Raw genomic sequence first — 19,294 nt, 5'->3', positions numbered from 1 at the left:
GAGAATTGGTCAGGGGTCTGAATACTTTTGCAAGGCACTGTATGTATATATATATATATATATATATATATATATATATATATATATATATATATATATATATATATATATATATATATATATATATATATGAACTGACGACACTAATAAATAAATACATAAATAAATAAAACCTCCTAAGATAAACACCTTCCCAAAACCTGAAGCAAAAAATGTTACGAAAAAATGTAAATATATTCTTAATATCAAAAAAACACAGGTCCGCCCTACAGCTGAACTCGGATCTGGAGTTGTAGTCCTGAGAGCTACAAATTATATATCTGCACAGGGCTCTGGACTGTTCACCAGATGCTGGCTTCAATACCAGGACAATGCTGCTGCATCCTTGTAAAAACCCAGCTGTGTAAATGGGTAGCAGAATTTGCGTGTAAAATAACTAGTTATAACTTGCTTTTGTCAGCCAAATAAATACATTATGATGTTTTTTTTTTTTAATTATAAATAGGCAAGAGCACCGTAGTGCTGATGAAAAACACATCTTAAACGAACTTGATTTCACAAATGATAAATATCAACCTTTATTTATAAAACCGCCCGGGACATTCAGTTCTGAAGTTCCGTATGAGATGAAAATGATGCACGTAATAAAACTAAGCGAGTATAACACAATACTACTGGAAAAAAAAAAAAACTACCCAAACGACGTATAAGTGCGTTTACTGATAAAACACTTGCTTTACACAATGTTACAAGATTCATCACAACTGTGATTAAACACAGTTACGAAAATTGTAACTAAACATAGTTACAATGTACATTTTTCTAAAGGTTATTTCTGACTTTAACAAAGTTGGGAGGTTGCTTTGTAACAATTAATCTTGGTGGATTTTGTAACATTGTGTCAAACAGTTGAATTGAGTTAAAATTATGTGACCTTTTTTATACAGTCTTGTTTTTACTGGAGCCAAAACATATTTCCAGAGATAATGTGAAGCTGGCACAGTTGAACACTCACATTGTCACGTTATTAGAATGCAATGAAGACGGCTTTTTCAGTCCCAGAACCAAGGATCCATCAAAGAAGTATAAAGCCAGTTAAAGGGAGATTTATGAAAATGATACTGACTCGGTATTGGAGTAATAGAATCCAGAACCACTGAGAATGATTGTAAACACTGTGACATTGTAGGGGAAATGTAAAAAGGCTTTGAAAAGTATATAGTATATATTTTTTGTAAACGTGTAACTGAGATGGCTCTTTGCAGTGCGTACATAACTGTGTACTGTTCTTTCAGTCAAGTTCCATTACCTGTGCTGTCCAGTAAACATGCATCATTTTACTGCCACGTTTCAACCTCTGGCCATATAATGCAGATCTTATTTTCCTTCATGATTACAAAGCAGTCGATTGCAGTTGCTGTTCCCTTTCATTGTGCCCTCGAGGAAGAAAACAAGGTGCAAGCTTGAAGCTGAAACTACCTTCAGGGAATGTAAATAAACTGGAAAGGCAACACAGTCTGGTTTCTGACAGTGCACAGATGGGTACAGTATGGATGTTAATATAAATCAAAACATATATGGAATACAGTATCAGCACTGGGCACGGTATCTTTAGGAACACCACAATTGTGTTTTGTAATGATTTCGATAAATTAAAAAATGTATCCGATTAGCTTGGAGGCAGGGGGATGCTATTTAATAAATGTTCCGCTCATGTTGGTAAACTGATAGTATGTCGTTTTTGACGTTGCTGCAGTCGAATTTATATATCAGTCGTGAAAATAACACACACTTCGTATTTGGAATTAGATTGGTGTCGTTGAGTTATAAGGTCGGTACATTTTAAGTATCCAGATATCTGTGTTTCGGGAACCGCCACATGAAGGATTGATAAGTGACATAAGTCACAGGAGGCAGCAGGACCCTGACACCTCGTCGTTCATTTGGTATTTTCCTGAATATGTAGCGCTGAGTTTGAAGTTAAATAACTACAAACCTTACACTTATTTATTTTTTGTAAACAGAACCTTCAGGCAGAACCGCTGCCAGATATGGCGTGCGTGTCTGTTTAGTTTATTTGTCCGTTTGCTTATTTGTTTTGGACGCTTTATTTTTAAAAGATTAATTGAGGACTTTTTTCTCTTTCTTTCTTTTTTGAGGATTAAGCATTTTTGACAACATACAGGCAGGGATTCTGTGCTGATAAAGCTTAACTTGACACACCTGGGTGTCTGTTTAGGAATACTGTTGAGAGGACAATACAAGGACAACTTCAGCACCTGGACAGCTACGCACATTAATGAATATGAATAGGCTTCACTGAAATCTATAACAGCTGGCGCGCTTTGTATTTTCATCGCCGAAGCTGCAACACTTAAAAGCCATGGTTTGAGAAAAGGTTTGTTGAGCTTTTTATTGGCGTAAAGCGCAAGTCCCCCGTGGGATGGGATTCGAAGAGAGGCGTAAAGGATCTGGCTGGATTAAATTGAAATGGAACAAAAAAACGAGCACCTGCTTGTAATCTATATAAATATAAACACACTGCATATGATAATGTCTTTCAGCAGGCGACCGAGCTCCCTTCAATAAAACAGCTGTTCCGTAATAGGGTTAGCAGCAGCTCCAGCTACCCCTCGCCACAACCCTGCTGCTCTGCTACTTTCCCATCCCTCGCTTGACACATTCTTGGATTTATTAGCTGTAAGGCAATTTCATCAGGGATCTGGTTTGTTCCGGTCACATATCCGAGGTGCATCGCCTGCTGATCCGCATTACTTTGGATTTTATAGCGTCTGATCTCGTCTTTTGGATAATTCCAAAAGGATTTTATTGAACGCATTCGTTTATTTATGTATTTATTTTTCGTTATACCCCAAAAACGCACTCGTTCTAGTTGGTGTTTATGGAAAGCAGCGGTATTTATTATAATTTCTCCCATGTATTCTAAAATATCACCTATTTGGACTGGTTTCTTTGTAGGATTTGTTATGGTGCAAGCTGACTGAAATACCACTGCTGCAGGTAACACATCGATCGGTCTTACTCATCTTGGATTATTTTCCTTTTTTTACTGTGGAATTTGGACAAAGTGTTCCACTCTGCAGTTTTGTTTGGATTAATCCAACTTTCATTTATGTTATTAACATTAGTGCTCAGAAAAATAACGTGTTCCACAGAACCCCGAATCGAGAGACGCGAAATAGAAGAAAACGTACCGCAGACTAAGTTGGACAATGAAGCGGGTTATTAATGCATCATTGACATCTTGCTCCTGAAACAACCACATCATCAAAGATGCGCATTTGCTTCAACAGCATTAATAATATCTGCAATTTAAGCTGAAAAAACACAGACCACTTTCCAAAGGTAAGTGCTTATGTTTGGCTACTGGTACTTGTTGGTCGTATTGTACACATTAAAAGAATGAGTGAACAAGACAGTCCCTTCGAGCTTTCTCTACCCTACCTTTTTTAGGTTCATAAGAAGCTTTCTCATACACTGAGCAAATGGGTTCTACAGCTGTGGCCAAACGTTTTGCTTCACCTCTAAGTGATTGAGACATAACTAAAACAAAACAAAAAAAACTATATGAACATTACGTTGTGTTGAGTTTATCTGACTGTTCTGCTTGTCTATCCGTGTAAAATGTGATTTTCATGGAGATTAGACCTATTTAGCCTATGGAATTTTCGGCTCAGGCGAGCGGATTGTGTACAGGTGTGGAGAGAACGATTTGGACGTGTTACTCTCTCTAGTTGTGGCATATCGTGCAATTCCGCTTTAATACTGTAAAACTACAGAAACTCATCAATCACCCCGTACAAAACTAAATTATTATTATTATTATTGTTGTTGTTGTTGTTGTTGTTGTTATTTTGAAAGATATAAATACATTATCCCTTACGAATAATGGGATATATAAAAACCTAACTTCATCAAAATACTGCATTAAAGTCTAATGTAGATTGCCAAATATATTATGTATGAAACGCCATACAGTATGTCAATATACTACAAAATATATTAAAATAAATTAATACATTGTCAATAGTAACCTTATGAGTAGCGTCATTACAGTATCTACAGTAAAATTACAACACATTTGTGTTGAGGTTTCCCACATCAGTTTGGAAACCCAGTAAAACACCAAACCTAGTAAAGCTGTGTTTTAATTCCCAACTCTTACTGGTCGATTTTACCGGTGAAACAGAAGGACACCCATTTATTTTCGAATGATTCTAATGTGCATGGGGTGGGCTCTGTACCCTAAAGGTTACCGTTCCCATCTGTTAGAATGGTGTCAAAGAGAAAACCTTGCAATGAACTGTGCCGTGGTGCACTATGGAACACCAAGACCACAAATGATGTCATACACTTTCCTTCAACAACTATGGGGCTTGAGCCATGCATGAACAACGCCTGGGGTGGGGCATTTTCCCCGTTTTCCCCAATCTTGTGCTTGCTAAATATCGTGATATTCCAGAATAAAAAAAAAGCACGTACGCACATTTTAATTAGTTTGCTGTCCCACAATTGCAGTGCGATACCAAAATCTACTCTATTAAGTGTCTAGTAAAGCAGAACGGCATTTATTTCCCACTTTATCCTTCTCAGACCCATTATATATTTATATATATATATATATATATATATATATATATATATATATATATATATATATATATATATATATTATATTACAGATTAAGGACTTGTCTTCTAGTCCATGCAAACATTGTAATGAACAAACTGGTCTCCCAAATGACTCAGTGGGATATTTATTCTTCATTTTTCTGCCTCAATGTTCCATGGTACATGTGCATTTATAAATGACAGTTGTAGAGGGGATAGCAATATTAGCTGTGCTCCCCTAGTTGTCATTTTTTCAAAGACCTCACTATGCAATACGGCTTAACAGGAATATTTTCAGAAGCAGCCTGTGTGGTTAAAAAGGGACAATGGTTACTGAGCCTGATAAACAGTCCAAAGCTGCTAACTTTATAAAATGGGATCACAGACCACAAACATGGGTACCTTACCTACTGTATATTAATATTAAGTAGTCCAAAATAAGTGCTAATCAGGGTATGTGAAACCAGCCATAAATTAATCAGTATACAATCTACAAAGCTTCAAGTTTATTTATAGTTTCACTATCCCATGCAGAATGTCAGTATATCACATTTTAATCTGTGTATGTAATATTGTGTAAATCTAGAAAGCCTCTAATCCAAATGTGATGGAATTTGGCTAGCACAAACTATTGAATATCAAAATCTGGGGGTATGCATGTCTGTCTCTATGTCAAACTTACATTTTTCTGATCCAGCGTATACTTGGTCATACTGAATTTAGCAATGTCCACATTCTCTAACCCTTAATGTGTGCCCACCGTCTACACCCAAGATTGCATTTCAACACACGGCCTCTGACCTCTTAACAACATTCATAAGCGTAGAAACTGCTGTTACAGTAACAATGTCATTTCTCTTAAAGATTTTTTTTTTTTTTAGTGCAGTTTCAAAGATTGTATTTTGTATGTGCTTACGAATGTAATCTTACCAATATCTAAAGTAGGCAACTGGTACTTGATAACTTGATGGTTTGTAGTTCACTAAAACTCGCTTTTTTCACAGGACTAGGTGTTATCAGGTGTGATCCTAATACTGTACTGCACTTACTGTACTGGGAGTGAATTCACAGTGTTCCTGATAAATGGGCTTCATCTCATTCAAAGTAAAATAAAGTCTTAGACTATGGTTTTGTCATGTGGAATACACTAATATCCACGGTTTGTCTAGGGGCAGCGTTGAGAGGGCCTGCCAAACTCATTTCACTTGTGATCAACTCCTATGCTGGCTATCGGCCTCTTTGTAGTTTTATGATGTTTGAAATCATTCCGAGTGGCTCCTTTTGCAATTAATAAAATACTGTGTGTTGTTCTCCAGCGCTCTCTCTCTCTCTCTCTCTCTCTCTCTCTCTCTCTCTCTCTCTCTCTCTCTCTCTCTCTCTCTCTCTCTCTCTCTCTATATATATATATATATATATATTGTATATATATATATATATAATGGCTTGGAAAAATAACAACCCCTGATTGGTTAAACAGCATCACATGACCGTGCTGAAAAAATAGTGTATACGCATGGCTTGCATTCTAATGAGTTGCTTTACACTGTATAAATCAATACGCACAACATTATAAATTCCATCACAAAATTCCATGACAAACTGCCATTTTATTTTCTTTTTTATACAACCACTGCCACAAAATCAAATGCATTTCACCCATTTTCTTTAATATATTTGGAGATTAGACTCCTGAGAACTGGTACAGCACCAGCTTTCACGGTGATAACAGTAATCCACCTGAAAGAATTAAAAAAGTGAGTTCTGCAGTTATCAACAGAAAACACATAAGAGTAAATGAGGCACAGCTAAATGAAACAGAATGAAATATGAAAAAAACTACACCAGGAAGTCTGTTACTGTTTCACTTCCATGAACATTACACCTCAGCAGTTAAAACGTGGGGCCACGTGACCAAAGAAGTAAAGACTACTTGCAAGTAAGCTTGTATAGAGAGCTTTCTTTTACCCTGCCTAGTGTAGTATTAGATCTAATTATTTACTATAACCAGAGCTTCTTTCAAAAAAGACATTTCAAGACCTATATAGCGAATGGAAGTGTGTGACAGCTACGATTTATAGAACCATCTTGTAAGCTACAACCACTTTAAAACAGTGCTGAAAGAGTAAATCAGTCAGGATCTACAGCAGTTTCTTCAAGTCCTGAGCAAAACATTTAGTAGTAACTTTATAGGAGGAGTTCTGAGGACACCTTCACTGTTCAAAGGAATCCATGCTTACTACCGTTCAATTAGTTCCATTGGTGGAAACGAACACTGTCATTTATAGGGAGTGCTATAAAAAGAATTTGTGCTGCTGACACAGGCATAATGTCACATTGGAATAAAGATCATTTTCCAGCTGTGTCCAAATCAGGCTGCATTGTACAGCAAAATCGATCTGCCCAAAAACATTTCATATGTACAAAAACCAAGTTAGTATACAGGGTCCAGCCATAGAAAGATGTAATAATGTAAAAGTGGCTAAGTTAAGCACAATTGGAGCAAAATTGGTCCCCAGTTTTTTTATTCATCTTGCTCCTACCCTTCAAGTTCCCCATGGTAAAATAATAGCAATGTGTAATAAAGCACAGTGAAAGCATGGTAACGCATAGGTAAGCATTGCAAAGCTCTAATGGGTAGGTAAAGCATAATAAAAACATGGCAAACCATTTTAAACTATGGCAAATGCATAGTATGACCATGGGAAAAAGCATGGTGGGGGAAATTGTAAAACTGCACATTTACTGGTTCAAATCCCACCTCTGCCACTGACTGACTCCCCGTGTGACCCTGAACAAGTCACTTAACCTCCTTGTGCTCCATCCTGCAGACAAGATGTTAAATCAATGTCCTATTGTAAGTGACTCTGCATATAATGCACAATTCACAGCCTACCTCTGTAAAGTGCTTTGTGATGGTGGTCCGCTATGAAAGATGCTATATACAGATATCCCTTTTTGCAATCCCTTTAATACTATACAATATTAGGCATAAAGATCTAACCATAGTACTCTATTAAGGCACATATATTGGATACATATCAGTAACATATAACTCTTACCAGTTCTTGGCTCTGTGGCAAATGCATTCCAATGCAATCAATCTTCTTCAGTTGGGTTCTATTGGGACCCATCCATGCACTTAATTTAGAGTGTTTGTATTTTGCTCTTGAAGCACAGAAGTGACCACCGAGTAACTGCTAACTGTATGTTTGTCTTCTTGTTTGCTTGTAAACAGTGGTGTGGTTTCCATGGAAAAATAAAAATAAGTCTCATGTTATTTTGGTAGTACCTGTCTGGTCATTTGGGTTTCCATGTAGTTTTCTTTTAGGGAAAGAAAGAATCCTTCTTAATGCAAATTACCTCATTAATATTAAAATACAGGAGGGTATATTTAAATGTGTTTGTCTGCGTTCCAATTTGGCCTTGATATTGTGCAGCTTTCTGAAACTGGGTGTACACAAAGTTTTTAGATTGTGTTGAAGAACCCCAAGTGCAGCCGTTTTGTAGCTACTTACTCTAGCTACTGAAAATACGTAAACCTGGCAATTTTAACTAACAAGCAGAATCCAACCTAAAACATTTTATACATACATGATTAAATTCTAAAACTCAGTGCTACCATCCTGAAATTTTGGAAATGCGTTTATAGTTTCATGAAAAAATGTATTTTTGTCCCAATTCAAATGAATCCATTACCTGATTTATTGTCACCATCTGAACAGCATTCCATGCATAGAAAGTGTACAAGAATGAGCCCAACGCAACAGAACACAATTTGTATATTCAGAATGCCATGCTTATTTTGGGCATACTTATCATTTGTCTGTCTAAAAGAATACAAAATAAACACTAGCATGTTTACCATGTATTCTATAAAACCTGGGTGTAATTCCTGACTATTTGTTTTTGCAGTGCTGTGTGACTCACTTCATGTTTGTTGTCACAGTGCAGTGCATCTTTTATACAGATGACACACTTATTTATTAAGCTACAATAACATCGCTGACTGCCTTCAAAATGAGTTCTGTTGAAACTGCCTTTAAATGTCAAAGCAAAAAATGAAACAGATGTGATATTAGCAGTGCCATTTTACAGTTTTACAATAAGAAAGAAAGATAGAGCACATTTATAGCAATATGCCACAAACTCTCTACATTCTGGACAACCAAAACAATTAAAAACCTGGGCTGGTTTGTGGTTCTGGTGTAGGGCATTTGCTGTCTATTTTTATTTAATTTATGTAATTACTTAATTTAATTTTTTTGTTGAATTCACTTGAATTACATTTTTTTTTCTTTTGAATACCCAATTATTTCTCCCTCAGATTTTCTTCCTAATTTAGAATGTTCAAGAAATTTGCAGCAATTCCTCACAGCAGCCCAGGAGAACTGAAGGTCAGTGGATGATCAAGCCAATAGCCTCTTTATACCCAGGAGCTCCACAGTGGAAGTCAGTGTCTATTGAGGACAAAGGCCTGCCCTGTATGTGGCCACTATCATCTCACTGGGTGCCTGGCCTGTAGGTCCTCTGTATGCGAATGAGGAGAAACAGTCCCTGTCAATTATGCTTCTCAAGCCTGCAGGAATGCCAGAGCCAATGCTCCCTGTGGAATCCCCAGTGAAGACTGGCACAGCCAGGATGTGAGCCTGCACTCCCCTGACTGTATGGCTCTCACCCTGCACACTCACAGCCTCTACCAGGTGAGGCAATCTGGGACACCCTTGCTGTTAAACGCTACTAAATAGTATCCTTGAATGGATAACCATCCAATCCAATCAACTGTATTCAAGTTTAATGAGCAACTGAGATCTAAAATGGTATCCATTTGCTCTTTGTTTTATCCATGCAGCAATCAAGTGAGCCACAAAGTTTACATTCGAGCAGAAGTCATTGCAATAGAACTAGCTGTAACGTTTGTCTTATTAACTCATTTCAGAATGTATGAGTGTGTAAAGCTGTGGATGACATTTGGAGAGCTGAGTGTAACATACCAGAAGGCAGCTGGTTGCAGTCTCCTGCACACCGCAGTGCACAGAAGACTGCCATTCACTTCCAGGAAATGTAATTTAGCAGGGCACAAGATTTGATTTAGCATCAGCTGGGCCTGTGTAATTATCTCCAAACAGCAGAGCCGCACATAAACAAGGGTTCTGGGAACTGTTGTATTGTCTCACTGTCTTATGGGGGAAGGGCTGTAGTGTACAAAACCCTTCTGAAAAATAGTCTCATAGAAAAGTAACAACAGTGTAGATTTTCCACCCGTTCTCTTTGTTCTTTTTAATTTGTATAGCAGTCTGCCTGTGAACATAGAACAGGGATGACCAACCTCAACTTGAGGACTGCAGTAACCACGTGATACACTGTAGGGTTATAGGACAGGGGATACCTGTGCATAAAGGACTAACTGCAAGGGTAGAAGTGAACACACCAATGCAGAAAGCTTTACGAGTGTCAGTATAACCCACACACAAATATACTAGAACTATTTTATATATGTTTTTTTTTTTTTTGCTTTAATATACAAATGAAAAAATCCAGCTATATTTAAGTGATAGAGCCCATCGATGCGGGCTCTACTGTGTGATAGATGACCGTGACTGGATTATGCGTCCCGAGCCGAAGGCATGGGAGCTAACGAAAGCCAAGGCCATCTACCACATGGTAGAGATCTGCATTGAGAGGGCTCTATTGCTATTAGAAATAATTTATTTCTTTATTTTCTCTTTAAAAAAAAAAACTATATTTACCTTGAACTTCTGATATTTCGCTAGGTAACACTCCACTGAGGAAAATAGTCCCTAACATAATTATAATAGAAAAACGACATACAAGTAGAGAAAACGTTATTATTATTAAAATTATTATTATTTGGATAACATATTTATTTATGGGGATCTTATTCCTTCTTATTATAATTTATCTGTTAACTGTTGAATAGTCTGGGTAGGATTGAGTCTGACTCGAAACTTGTTGTTGGAGGCGGGGTGTCATTCAAGCTGGCAGGGAGTGGGTTGGCTGGTGCAAATAGAACTAGAACAGAGTTGGGAGTTTGACAGGCTGGTTTTGATGTCTTTCCTGTTGATTTGCTGTCCAGTAGCTGTGAACTCAGCTTTCATTACAATGTGCTGTCACGGACATGATTTCCCTTGTCTCTAAACCAATGTCAGAAAGTATGTTTAAGTAGCGTTTTATGTTATCAGATTATTCGTAGATTAGAATTTTAAGGGAAAAAAACAGTATTTATGCGCGGATTGATTTTAAAATGTAATTCACAGTTAAGGACTTCAACGTTCCAGCGGGCATCTATGCAAAATAGAAGCCTGCTAGATCTGGAAGCTGATTGGCTGTTCACACTCAATCATTTTCTAATTGTTTTCTATTTCTAACCATTATTTGTTTAGTCCAGTGTAAATTTAATTGAAAAGGTTGCTGATGAGAATACCTTTATGTGGCTGAGGTAGGCCGATGTCACGGTTTTTTCTTTTCAGTTGAATAGTTTTATTTTTAAAGCAAGAGATGTCAGCTGTACTGATATTGAGAATAAAGCACAATAGAAACTGAACATGGCTGACTGGCTGAGAGATCTTGAGCAGTCTAGAATGTTTACACTGCTATGCAATGCTACAAAGAGCAGTTTAATAGTGTTGTATTCTACTGCTTGTATTACACATCGCAACACAACTCTTGCTAAATATGCCATTTTGATTTGAGGCTATTCTGTGATTTTTTTGGCAGTGTATTTAAAAATGTCTAGGGAGCAGCAAGGTTCACAGCATGCAACAGCCAAAGTGACAGAACAAAAAGCAAATGTTGAGTGCATTAATTCCTCCAACTACACAACTAATTGCATTTACTTTACTCATGGCTACATAGCATTGCCCATGCAGTGTGTTTTGTCTTAATTATTTAGAGAGCAAACTGATTTCCTCAATTTAGTCTTTTACAGGTAATACACGCACCCCTCATAAATATCGTTCCCCATTTTTACTGTCTAACTGCATATGCCTTAGCTGTAATATACATAGGCACTTAGAATTACTGTTCGTTTTATTTCGTTCTGCACATTACAAACAACAATATACAAAAAATTAAAAGCAAAGCATCAATATTATACTGTTTTCATATACACACATATTGCACAATAACACAAAGCAAATTGAATATCTACTTGCTGAAGCTGTTTTTATTTTAGCCAACAAGGTGTCCACGTGTAGCAAAGGTCATAAAGTCAGTGAAGTCAGCTCCCTAGCAACAAGCCTCCTATGTTGGGAATGGATTCTTTCAATGCAGCAGGTTAGTGTATTTGAGAAAGGTGAGGAAGACTCATGAATTTAATTGGAAACTCAAGTTAATGAGAAGCAATTACCCTCTGCTGTACGAATTTAAATTGTACTGCTTTTTATACGAAAAATGAGAAAAAGCAGGTTGCGTAGAGGATTTATACTGGACCCTGACGCCCCTGATAAAACGAGGGAGTGGTTGTACACAATTTATTTGTTAGCCTATTTTTTTTTTTCTATGGGTCTCTCGCTATATCGAGGCCCTCAATATATAGCAGATTTATTTTGGACCCCGACACACGCGAAATATCAAGTGTGTGGTGTATTTAAAATATGTTAGTCTTTTTCCTAGCTCTCTTTAGTTTTACAGTCATATTTTTACATCAAAATGGTTTCCTGTAGACTATAACTTGGCTTGCTTATTTCAGTGTTTATTCTTCACAATACTGTAACAGTAATTACAGTGTTATAAATAAATCATGCAACCTGTTAATTAGGCAGCACATTTCACCACTTTCAATTTATGAGTGGTTTGTGATTTTCCTTAGCATGGATATCTATCTTTCTCCACCCTAGACTGATTCGTGAAAAACAAATTGAAATTGAAAACCTACTGCACAAATAACGTTTCATGTTTCAATAAAGACCCAGTCAGCTCAAAAATAAATACTTTCAAGTAACATAGCTTGTTGATGACCCTTGCTGTATGAATAGCAATCTATATAAATTCTCTGAACTACATTTGTCATCATCCTCCTGCTCAATGTTAAATCTCAGTTACATAGGTGAGCAGGATGATGGGAAATGTAGTTCTGAGAGGTCCATGTGGGTATATGAGAGGCCATCTTGAGGCAGGGAATGCAATTTAAAAGTTTAAAAAAGTGGTCAAAATGTAAAAAAAAAAAAAAAAAAAAAAAAAAAAAAAAAATTAAACACACACCTTATGTAAACAGTAGCAACACATGGTAACAGGTAATGCAATAAAATAAAAAGGTCCTTATGTACCCTTTAAGTGTGGGGTCCAGAATATCAAATGGATGCTACTGTAGCAACCTTATCTTAAAGTGAGTATATAAGGGTATCATGTAATCATATCCACCTACATATACTAGCGTTAAGATACGGTAAATAATATTAATGATATTAAAATGTTAATGATTTATTGTTTCAGTTCATTTGCTAGGCTTACAGTTTACTTCAAACATCACATATTAAGTTTTTCTCAAATGACCATGCCCCAATAGGCCTATTGAAAAATACTGTAATGCCTGACTATATGCGGGTTCTGACAGGTCGGTGAGAATAACCAGGCAGAAATAAATAAATAATAATAATAACAAAGAAATGAACTCCTGGACATTATGAAATTATTTTTTTCATTTTACATTCTAAATTAAGTAAGAACATAAATATTTTTCTAGCTTTAGCGGCAGCAAAATCAATTCTGAATTCTGAATTCTTAGCAACTTCGCTCTCATTTGACAGGATGGGCAAATTTGACCATCCTTTCTGAGTCGTCATTGAGCGCAAATATGTTTTGATCAGTTTCAGCCTGGCAAAGCTGGGCTCACCAGAAACTACCATCACAGGAATGATCTGCCATCTGTTTTCATGCACATTCTGCTGCATTCTCATAGGACATAGTTATGAGTGGCCGACATGATGAGCTGCAGCTACAGCATCAGGGGTGCAAAAAAAAAAAAAAAAAAAAAATAATAATAATAATAATAATAATAATAATAATTGGTGCTAAACTATTTTGAAAGTTTAGCACCAGAGAGCCTGGTCTATATACCTAAATGTGTATATATATATATATATATATATATATATATATATATATATATATATATATATATATATATATATATATTATTTTTTTTTTTTCCACATATTAATGAAACAATAGCTTGTGAATTCAGCTACATTGCATTTTATTAATGGAATAGATTTACAGTTTTAACATAAATCTGTGATTATGTGCATCTTACCAAAGCATGAGTGTTTTTTAATCAACAAAATGTGTTTATAAACTAGCAAAGCTTAACTTTCACATTAAATGACTGAATATTCATGGAGTATTCTGTTTATATTACAATGTTTTGAAAGAAAGTATGTTTAAACATTTAACAGCAGAATACTTTCATTGGATCCCGCTCTGCATCTGCTTAGCAACGCACCATCATTTTGTAGTTGGATTTGAATAAATCCATGACTTTCAAAAATGAGTTCTGGTAAGAAGAAATCTCCACTCAGTTACTCGGTGTGAGATATCTCAATACTAAAATCTCCACTCAGTTACTCGGTGTGAGATATCTCAATACTAAAATCTCCACTCAGTTACTCGGTGTGAGATATCTCAATACTAAAATCTCCACTCAGTTACTCGGTGTGAGATATCTCAATAATGCTTATTGTAGAATTAATAATAGAAACCCATAAGAAGACTGAAATCCTAAAGACTACTTTGAATAGTGGAGGGTTTACATGCGCTATAAAAAGATTGCTTTGTGCTAATGTAAACAGTTAGAGGGCCTTATCTAGTTTTCAGGGTATCCCAGTGTTTTGGAGGGTATTCAAATCCTTTGCAGCTACAATATAACCTTTGTCTGAGCCTCCTCTTGAATAGAATCAGAGAGGCAAAGAGACAAGTCAAAACCGGCATCGCAGCATGATCTGAGTCGGGACTGCTGGGAGTTGTAACTTGTTATATATAAAAGCTGTAAAGAATAGGCAAGGGAAAACCAAACGACAGCCAAGATCCTCACTGTGATACACTGTGATAAACTGCAGGATCTACTACAAACAAAACAACAGCCTGAAACTATTATAATCAAAGAACAATAGGGTTTATTTTCTATAGGTTTTGACAGAAAAATTATAAATTCTGTTTAGTATGTATATAGTGTGGGTGTTTGTATGTGTTTTTGATGGTGGTTGGCAGAGATGGGGTTAGAGAGAGGCTATCAGGGAGCTGGAACACAAGTGAGAAGGTACAGAGTTTTGATCCACTTGCAAAAGTATATGGGTTTTTTGTGTGACCGGTAAACTGCTTAGCTGTTCAGTATAGTTTAGAACTGAAAAGTTTAGTTAGCACTCCAGGAAGGAGTTAAGTTTTCTGTTTAAAATAAACGTACAGGCCTGCCCTGTGTAAAACCTTCCTGTGCTTTTGGAGTGCTGTTCCTTTTTACACAAAAATACAGGTGAAGGTCCTACGTGTGGCAAGTGCACCTCGGTTGGACGCATTAATGTGTTTCTTTTCTTTAACACATTAAGCATCATATAATTGGGTAACTGTCACAAAGACGGCCGAAGTGGGCGGTGTCAGAACCAGGAAAAGAAATGAACGACAGAAGTGTGGTTTGGTGGAGCTGAGCGAATGTTTCGCTCAGCATTTAATAAACAGAACAGAAAATAAAAAGGTTGTACAAACAAACACAGGACACGGCACTCTATGCCAAAATAAAAAGACAAACAAAAATGGACTAGTACTAAACAGAAATACGGTGAGCAGATACTTTACGTTATTACTATTATACTTATTATTTCCTCAGTCTCCAATCCCGTTCTCCACTCACCGAACACCCAACCGCGAGTATGTGAAAACGTGCATCTATATATACTGTTGTGCTGGGATTCAATTACTAATTAATTATTCACTTGAATCCCAGCACATGAATTAATAAAGTGCAATCCCCGTGCTCACATATTATTACATTTTACTTGCATGTGAAGTGCTGTGCAATCCTCGTGCCTAAATACACATATACATTTTAAATACTCATGTTGCACAGACCTGTTTATATCCCGTGTACCAATGTGTATACACCAACATTTAAACACACCACACGCAACACATAACAGATAATATACACAGGGGAGGGCACTTTGTCACAGTAACTAATGCTTTTAAGGTAACCTCATGTGGGTAACATTAGTCACCAAGTTCACGGATTAGTTACAGTAAGATGGCCTACTTCAGTGAGCTAATCCCCTCCTGTGTCCATGTTGACTAACTGTACCTTTCCTTGTGTGTTTTTCAGCCTGCATCCAGACAAGCATTATACAATTATCTGAAGTATCCTCAATGCTGTATCTCAAATCTCTCATGTGACAGGCTCAAGACTCCACCTCAGTTATTCTAATGTGAGTGCTGACCATTCTTTGTTTTTATACATTTTGGTGTCTGAATGTACTGTAGTGCTGATGAAATGTGAGAAACAATGGTTCAGAGTGATCTGACTGTTCACACTGACTCTCAGATCAGACCAGACTGGTTCAGAGTGATCTGACTGTTCACACTGACCCTCAGATCAGACTGGGACTGATTCAGAGTGATCTGATGGTTTGGACTGAGCCTCAGATCAGACCGGACTTGTTGCACGGTTCTCATCCTTCCTGGCAATTTTTGATTTTTGCTCAGAACACAAAATACAGTCGGAAAGTTAAAACCGTGCCACAAAAGCCCTCAATGATGGTCGGACAAACTTTTATATTCAAGACTTTTAATCCAAACTGACAATGGGAGACTTCGAACTGGGCTCTAATTTGATGCACTAATTCACCAATATGTAATCGAATCTCTGGAAGTATAAGGATTGATGATCAATGATCCAATCAATACTTTATTTATATAGCTGCTTTCATACAAAAAGTATATCAAAGTGCTGTACAAAACAGAAGAAAAGCAAAATGCAATTCATGTGTATAGAAATTAAAGAAAAGCAGTTTAGAAGATGGTTTAAAAAAGCTAATCTAAAAAAGTAAGCTTTCAATTTTGACTTAGTCATGAACTCCTTTCCCATTACTCCCCCCTCCTGGGAAAAATAATCCGCATTTTGGTGTTTTTCCCTGCATGGTGTACCATGTGGTACATGAAGGGCTGCAATGCCAGATACCACCAAGTTATCCGGGCATTGCTGTCCTTCATTGTGCTTAACGACTTTAGTGGGGCGTGGTCAATGAGAAGATCAAAAGAATGTCCCAGCAGGTAGTATCTCAAAGAGTGAGTAGCCCATTTGATGGCCTAATACTCTTTTTCGACAATGGAGTAGTTGGCCTCCCGAGGGAGCATATTTTTACTAATGTACAGGATGGGATGCTCTACTCAGTCTACCAGTTGGGCAAGACTGCACCCAAACTGACATCCGACACATCAGTTTGGAGGATGAATCTCTTTGTGAAGTCTGGAGTGATGAGAGCAGAGGCCTGGAAAAGTCTCTGATTAACAATATCAAACACCCCCTGACCTTCTTCTGACCACTTAATTGAATTTGGTGTGCTCTTTCTGGTGAGGTCAACTAAGGGATTAACCACCCCCAGATTAACCAGAGGTCTCCACCCCCCCCACCCCCCTCAGCTGTAAGAGCCGCCTTTGTTAAGTTGAGTCAATGACTAGCTCGAAAGTTGGGAGCAAGCTTTGCTCTCCGAAGGGGAGACTGGCATGGGTGCAAATGAATAGATTTAAACAGGAGAATGGAAAATGAAATGTAGTTGACCAGCAGGAGCCTTCCTTAGGAGAGTGAGACGAAGCAATGTTGTCGGTCTCCAAGGTTGGGAAGTGAACTTCACTTGCACTCAGAGGAGACCCCCCAGCTCCCGCAACTGCGCCACCAAAGTAAAAATTGTTAGTTAGAAATTGGTTAATGATTAATTACAATTATTATTATTATTATTATTATTATTATTATTATTATTATTATTATTATTATTTTAATTACCGTAAAACTTCAGTTTAACTTCTCTGGCATTTATTTACATTTGCCAGTAGACCCGGTGCGTACTGGAGACCGGCGATTATTTGAGACCAGCATTTATATTAGATCAGTAGCTTCACATGCTTCATGCCATCATTGAGAAGCCGTTAACACACAACGGCATGTGTCAGTGGGAAAAGTAATAGTTTTGTTTTATAACAAAATTACATTGTATTGTACACCCTCAAATATAAAGCAAAAGTATACATACAGGACCTGATCTTTGAAAGGTTTGCGCACCGCGCAGAGGGTTATGCGCGTTGCAAATGGTCGTTGTGCCAAAATTGTGCCAAGTTGCCATATTCGAAACGTCCTTTTGCACGTCACAATCGATTCTGCGCTATGCAGAAATAAAATGTATACATCGCACAATGTGGGGGGAGTGGCAGACAATATGCATGATCCTGGTATATTCAAAGGTATGCGCCAAACACAAAATCAGGTTAGTGACGCGCAGAATAAGGATTGTAAAAGGACTGCGTTAACTCCGTGCACACTACCATTCCAGCACTGACTACAAACAGGCAACAATAGGAAAAGTGGGTAGCATGCAGCGTGTCCGTCGACATGTGGATGTGAATGATGCAAGGCACATCCAGCAACAGCAACCCTGACATAGGCGAAGATAGGCTGAAAGGGTGTACCGGCCCCTCACACATATGAGGAGCTCAGCAATGAGTAAGTTGTGTCCAGGTATCATCTCAACCGAGACATGCTGACTCATCTATGTCACATGATGACCTGGCTAGAACAAACTTGCGCAGTCATGCCCTGTATGAGCAACTGGTAGTGTCTGTTTGTATGTGTATCCTGGCTACCAGCACCTTCCAGAAGGTAACAGGTGATACAGTGGTGATCACCCAGTCAGCCATATCCCACCACCTCGACCGGTTCATAACCGTGTTGCTGCGACGTGCTGAGGAACATATTAAATTCCCCAGTACCAGAGCAAATGGAGGAGATAATGCAGGGTTTTTATGAGGTTGCTCACCTGCTGCGTGTGGTAGGTGCAATTGACTATGCCCATATTGTTATCCGGGTACCTATTCCAGTTGTCCTGTTCTATCAGGATTCTAGTTGTATTCGGAATAGTGGGAAATTTGAATAGCTATTCCATGCCATGTAAACAGGGTATTCCGAATGAATCCGTCCGTATTCTGGATACCAGTATTCCGAAAACGTGATACCAAAAACCCACTTAGTATTAGGATACTATCAGAATACTAGCCCTTCTAGACACCTGCACCTGCAAATATTTGCAGCTGTTTGCACTCTGGGTGGGAGGAACGAGAGAGAGAGAGGAGAGAGAGATATTTAAAATAAATAAGGATCAGTGAAGGCAGTTGCCCAGCTTGACCTTAGGTCTGTTTGTATTTTGTGTTCGTGATTTTATTTTATTTTGCTCTGTGAGCGAGTGTTTATTTTTGTTTAAATATTTTATTTTTGTATTCTTTAAATAAAACAGCGCGTGTGCCACTGCACTGTATCCGTCTGTTGTTCCTCCTCCTGGTCTGAGTCACCTCAACGCCATTTCCTGCCACAAGTGGTGTCCAGCGTGGGACCACCAGTGCCTCCTGGACTCAGAGGTACTGCAGTTTCGTTTTTTTTTTTTATTATAATTTTTGG

The 19,294-nt window shown here is 37.6% G+C and overlaps 1 protein-coding gene across 2 annotated transcripts in view; it reads left to right on the top strand.

Moving 5' to 3' along the window:
• Positions 1-2,152: 2,152 nt before the first annotated feature.
• Positions 2,153-19,294, top strand: part of fam163ab (family with sequence similarity 163 member Ab) — a 28,203-nt gene continuing 11,061 nt past the window's right edge. For both annotated transcript variants that reach the window (XM_041277250.1, XM_041277249.1), the window contains exons 1-2: positions 2,153-3,366; positions 15,956-16,058. The gene's annotated coding sequence lies outside the window, so the exon portion shown is untranslated. The remainder of the gene's footprint in view (positions 3,367-15,955; positions 16,059-19,294) is intronic.

Source organism: Polyodon spathula, chromosome 18 (assembly GCF_017654505.1).
Source record: "Polyodon spathula isolate WHYD16114869_AA chromosome 18, ASM1765450v1, whole genome shotgun sequence".
NCBI lineage: Eukaryota > Metazoa > Chordata > Actinopteri > Acipenseriformes > Polyodontidae > Polyodon > Polyodon spathula.
Note: the sequence above shows the minus strand (reverse complement) of the source record. Positions and strands in the feature narration are given on the sequence as shown.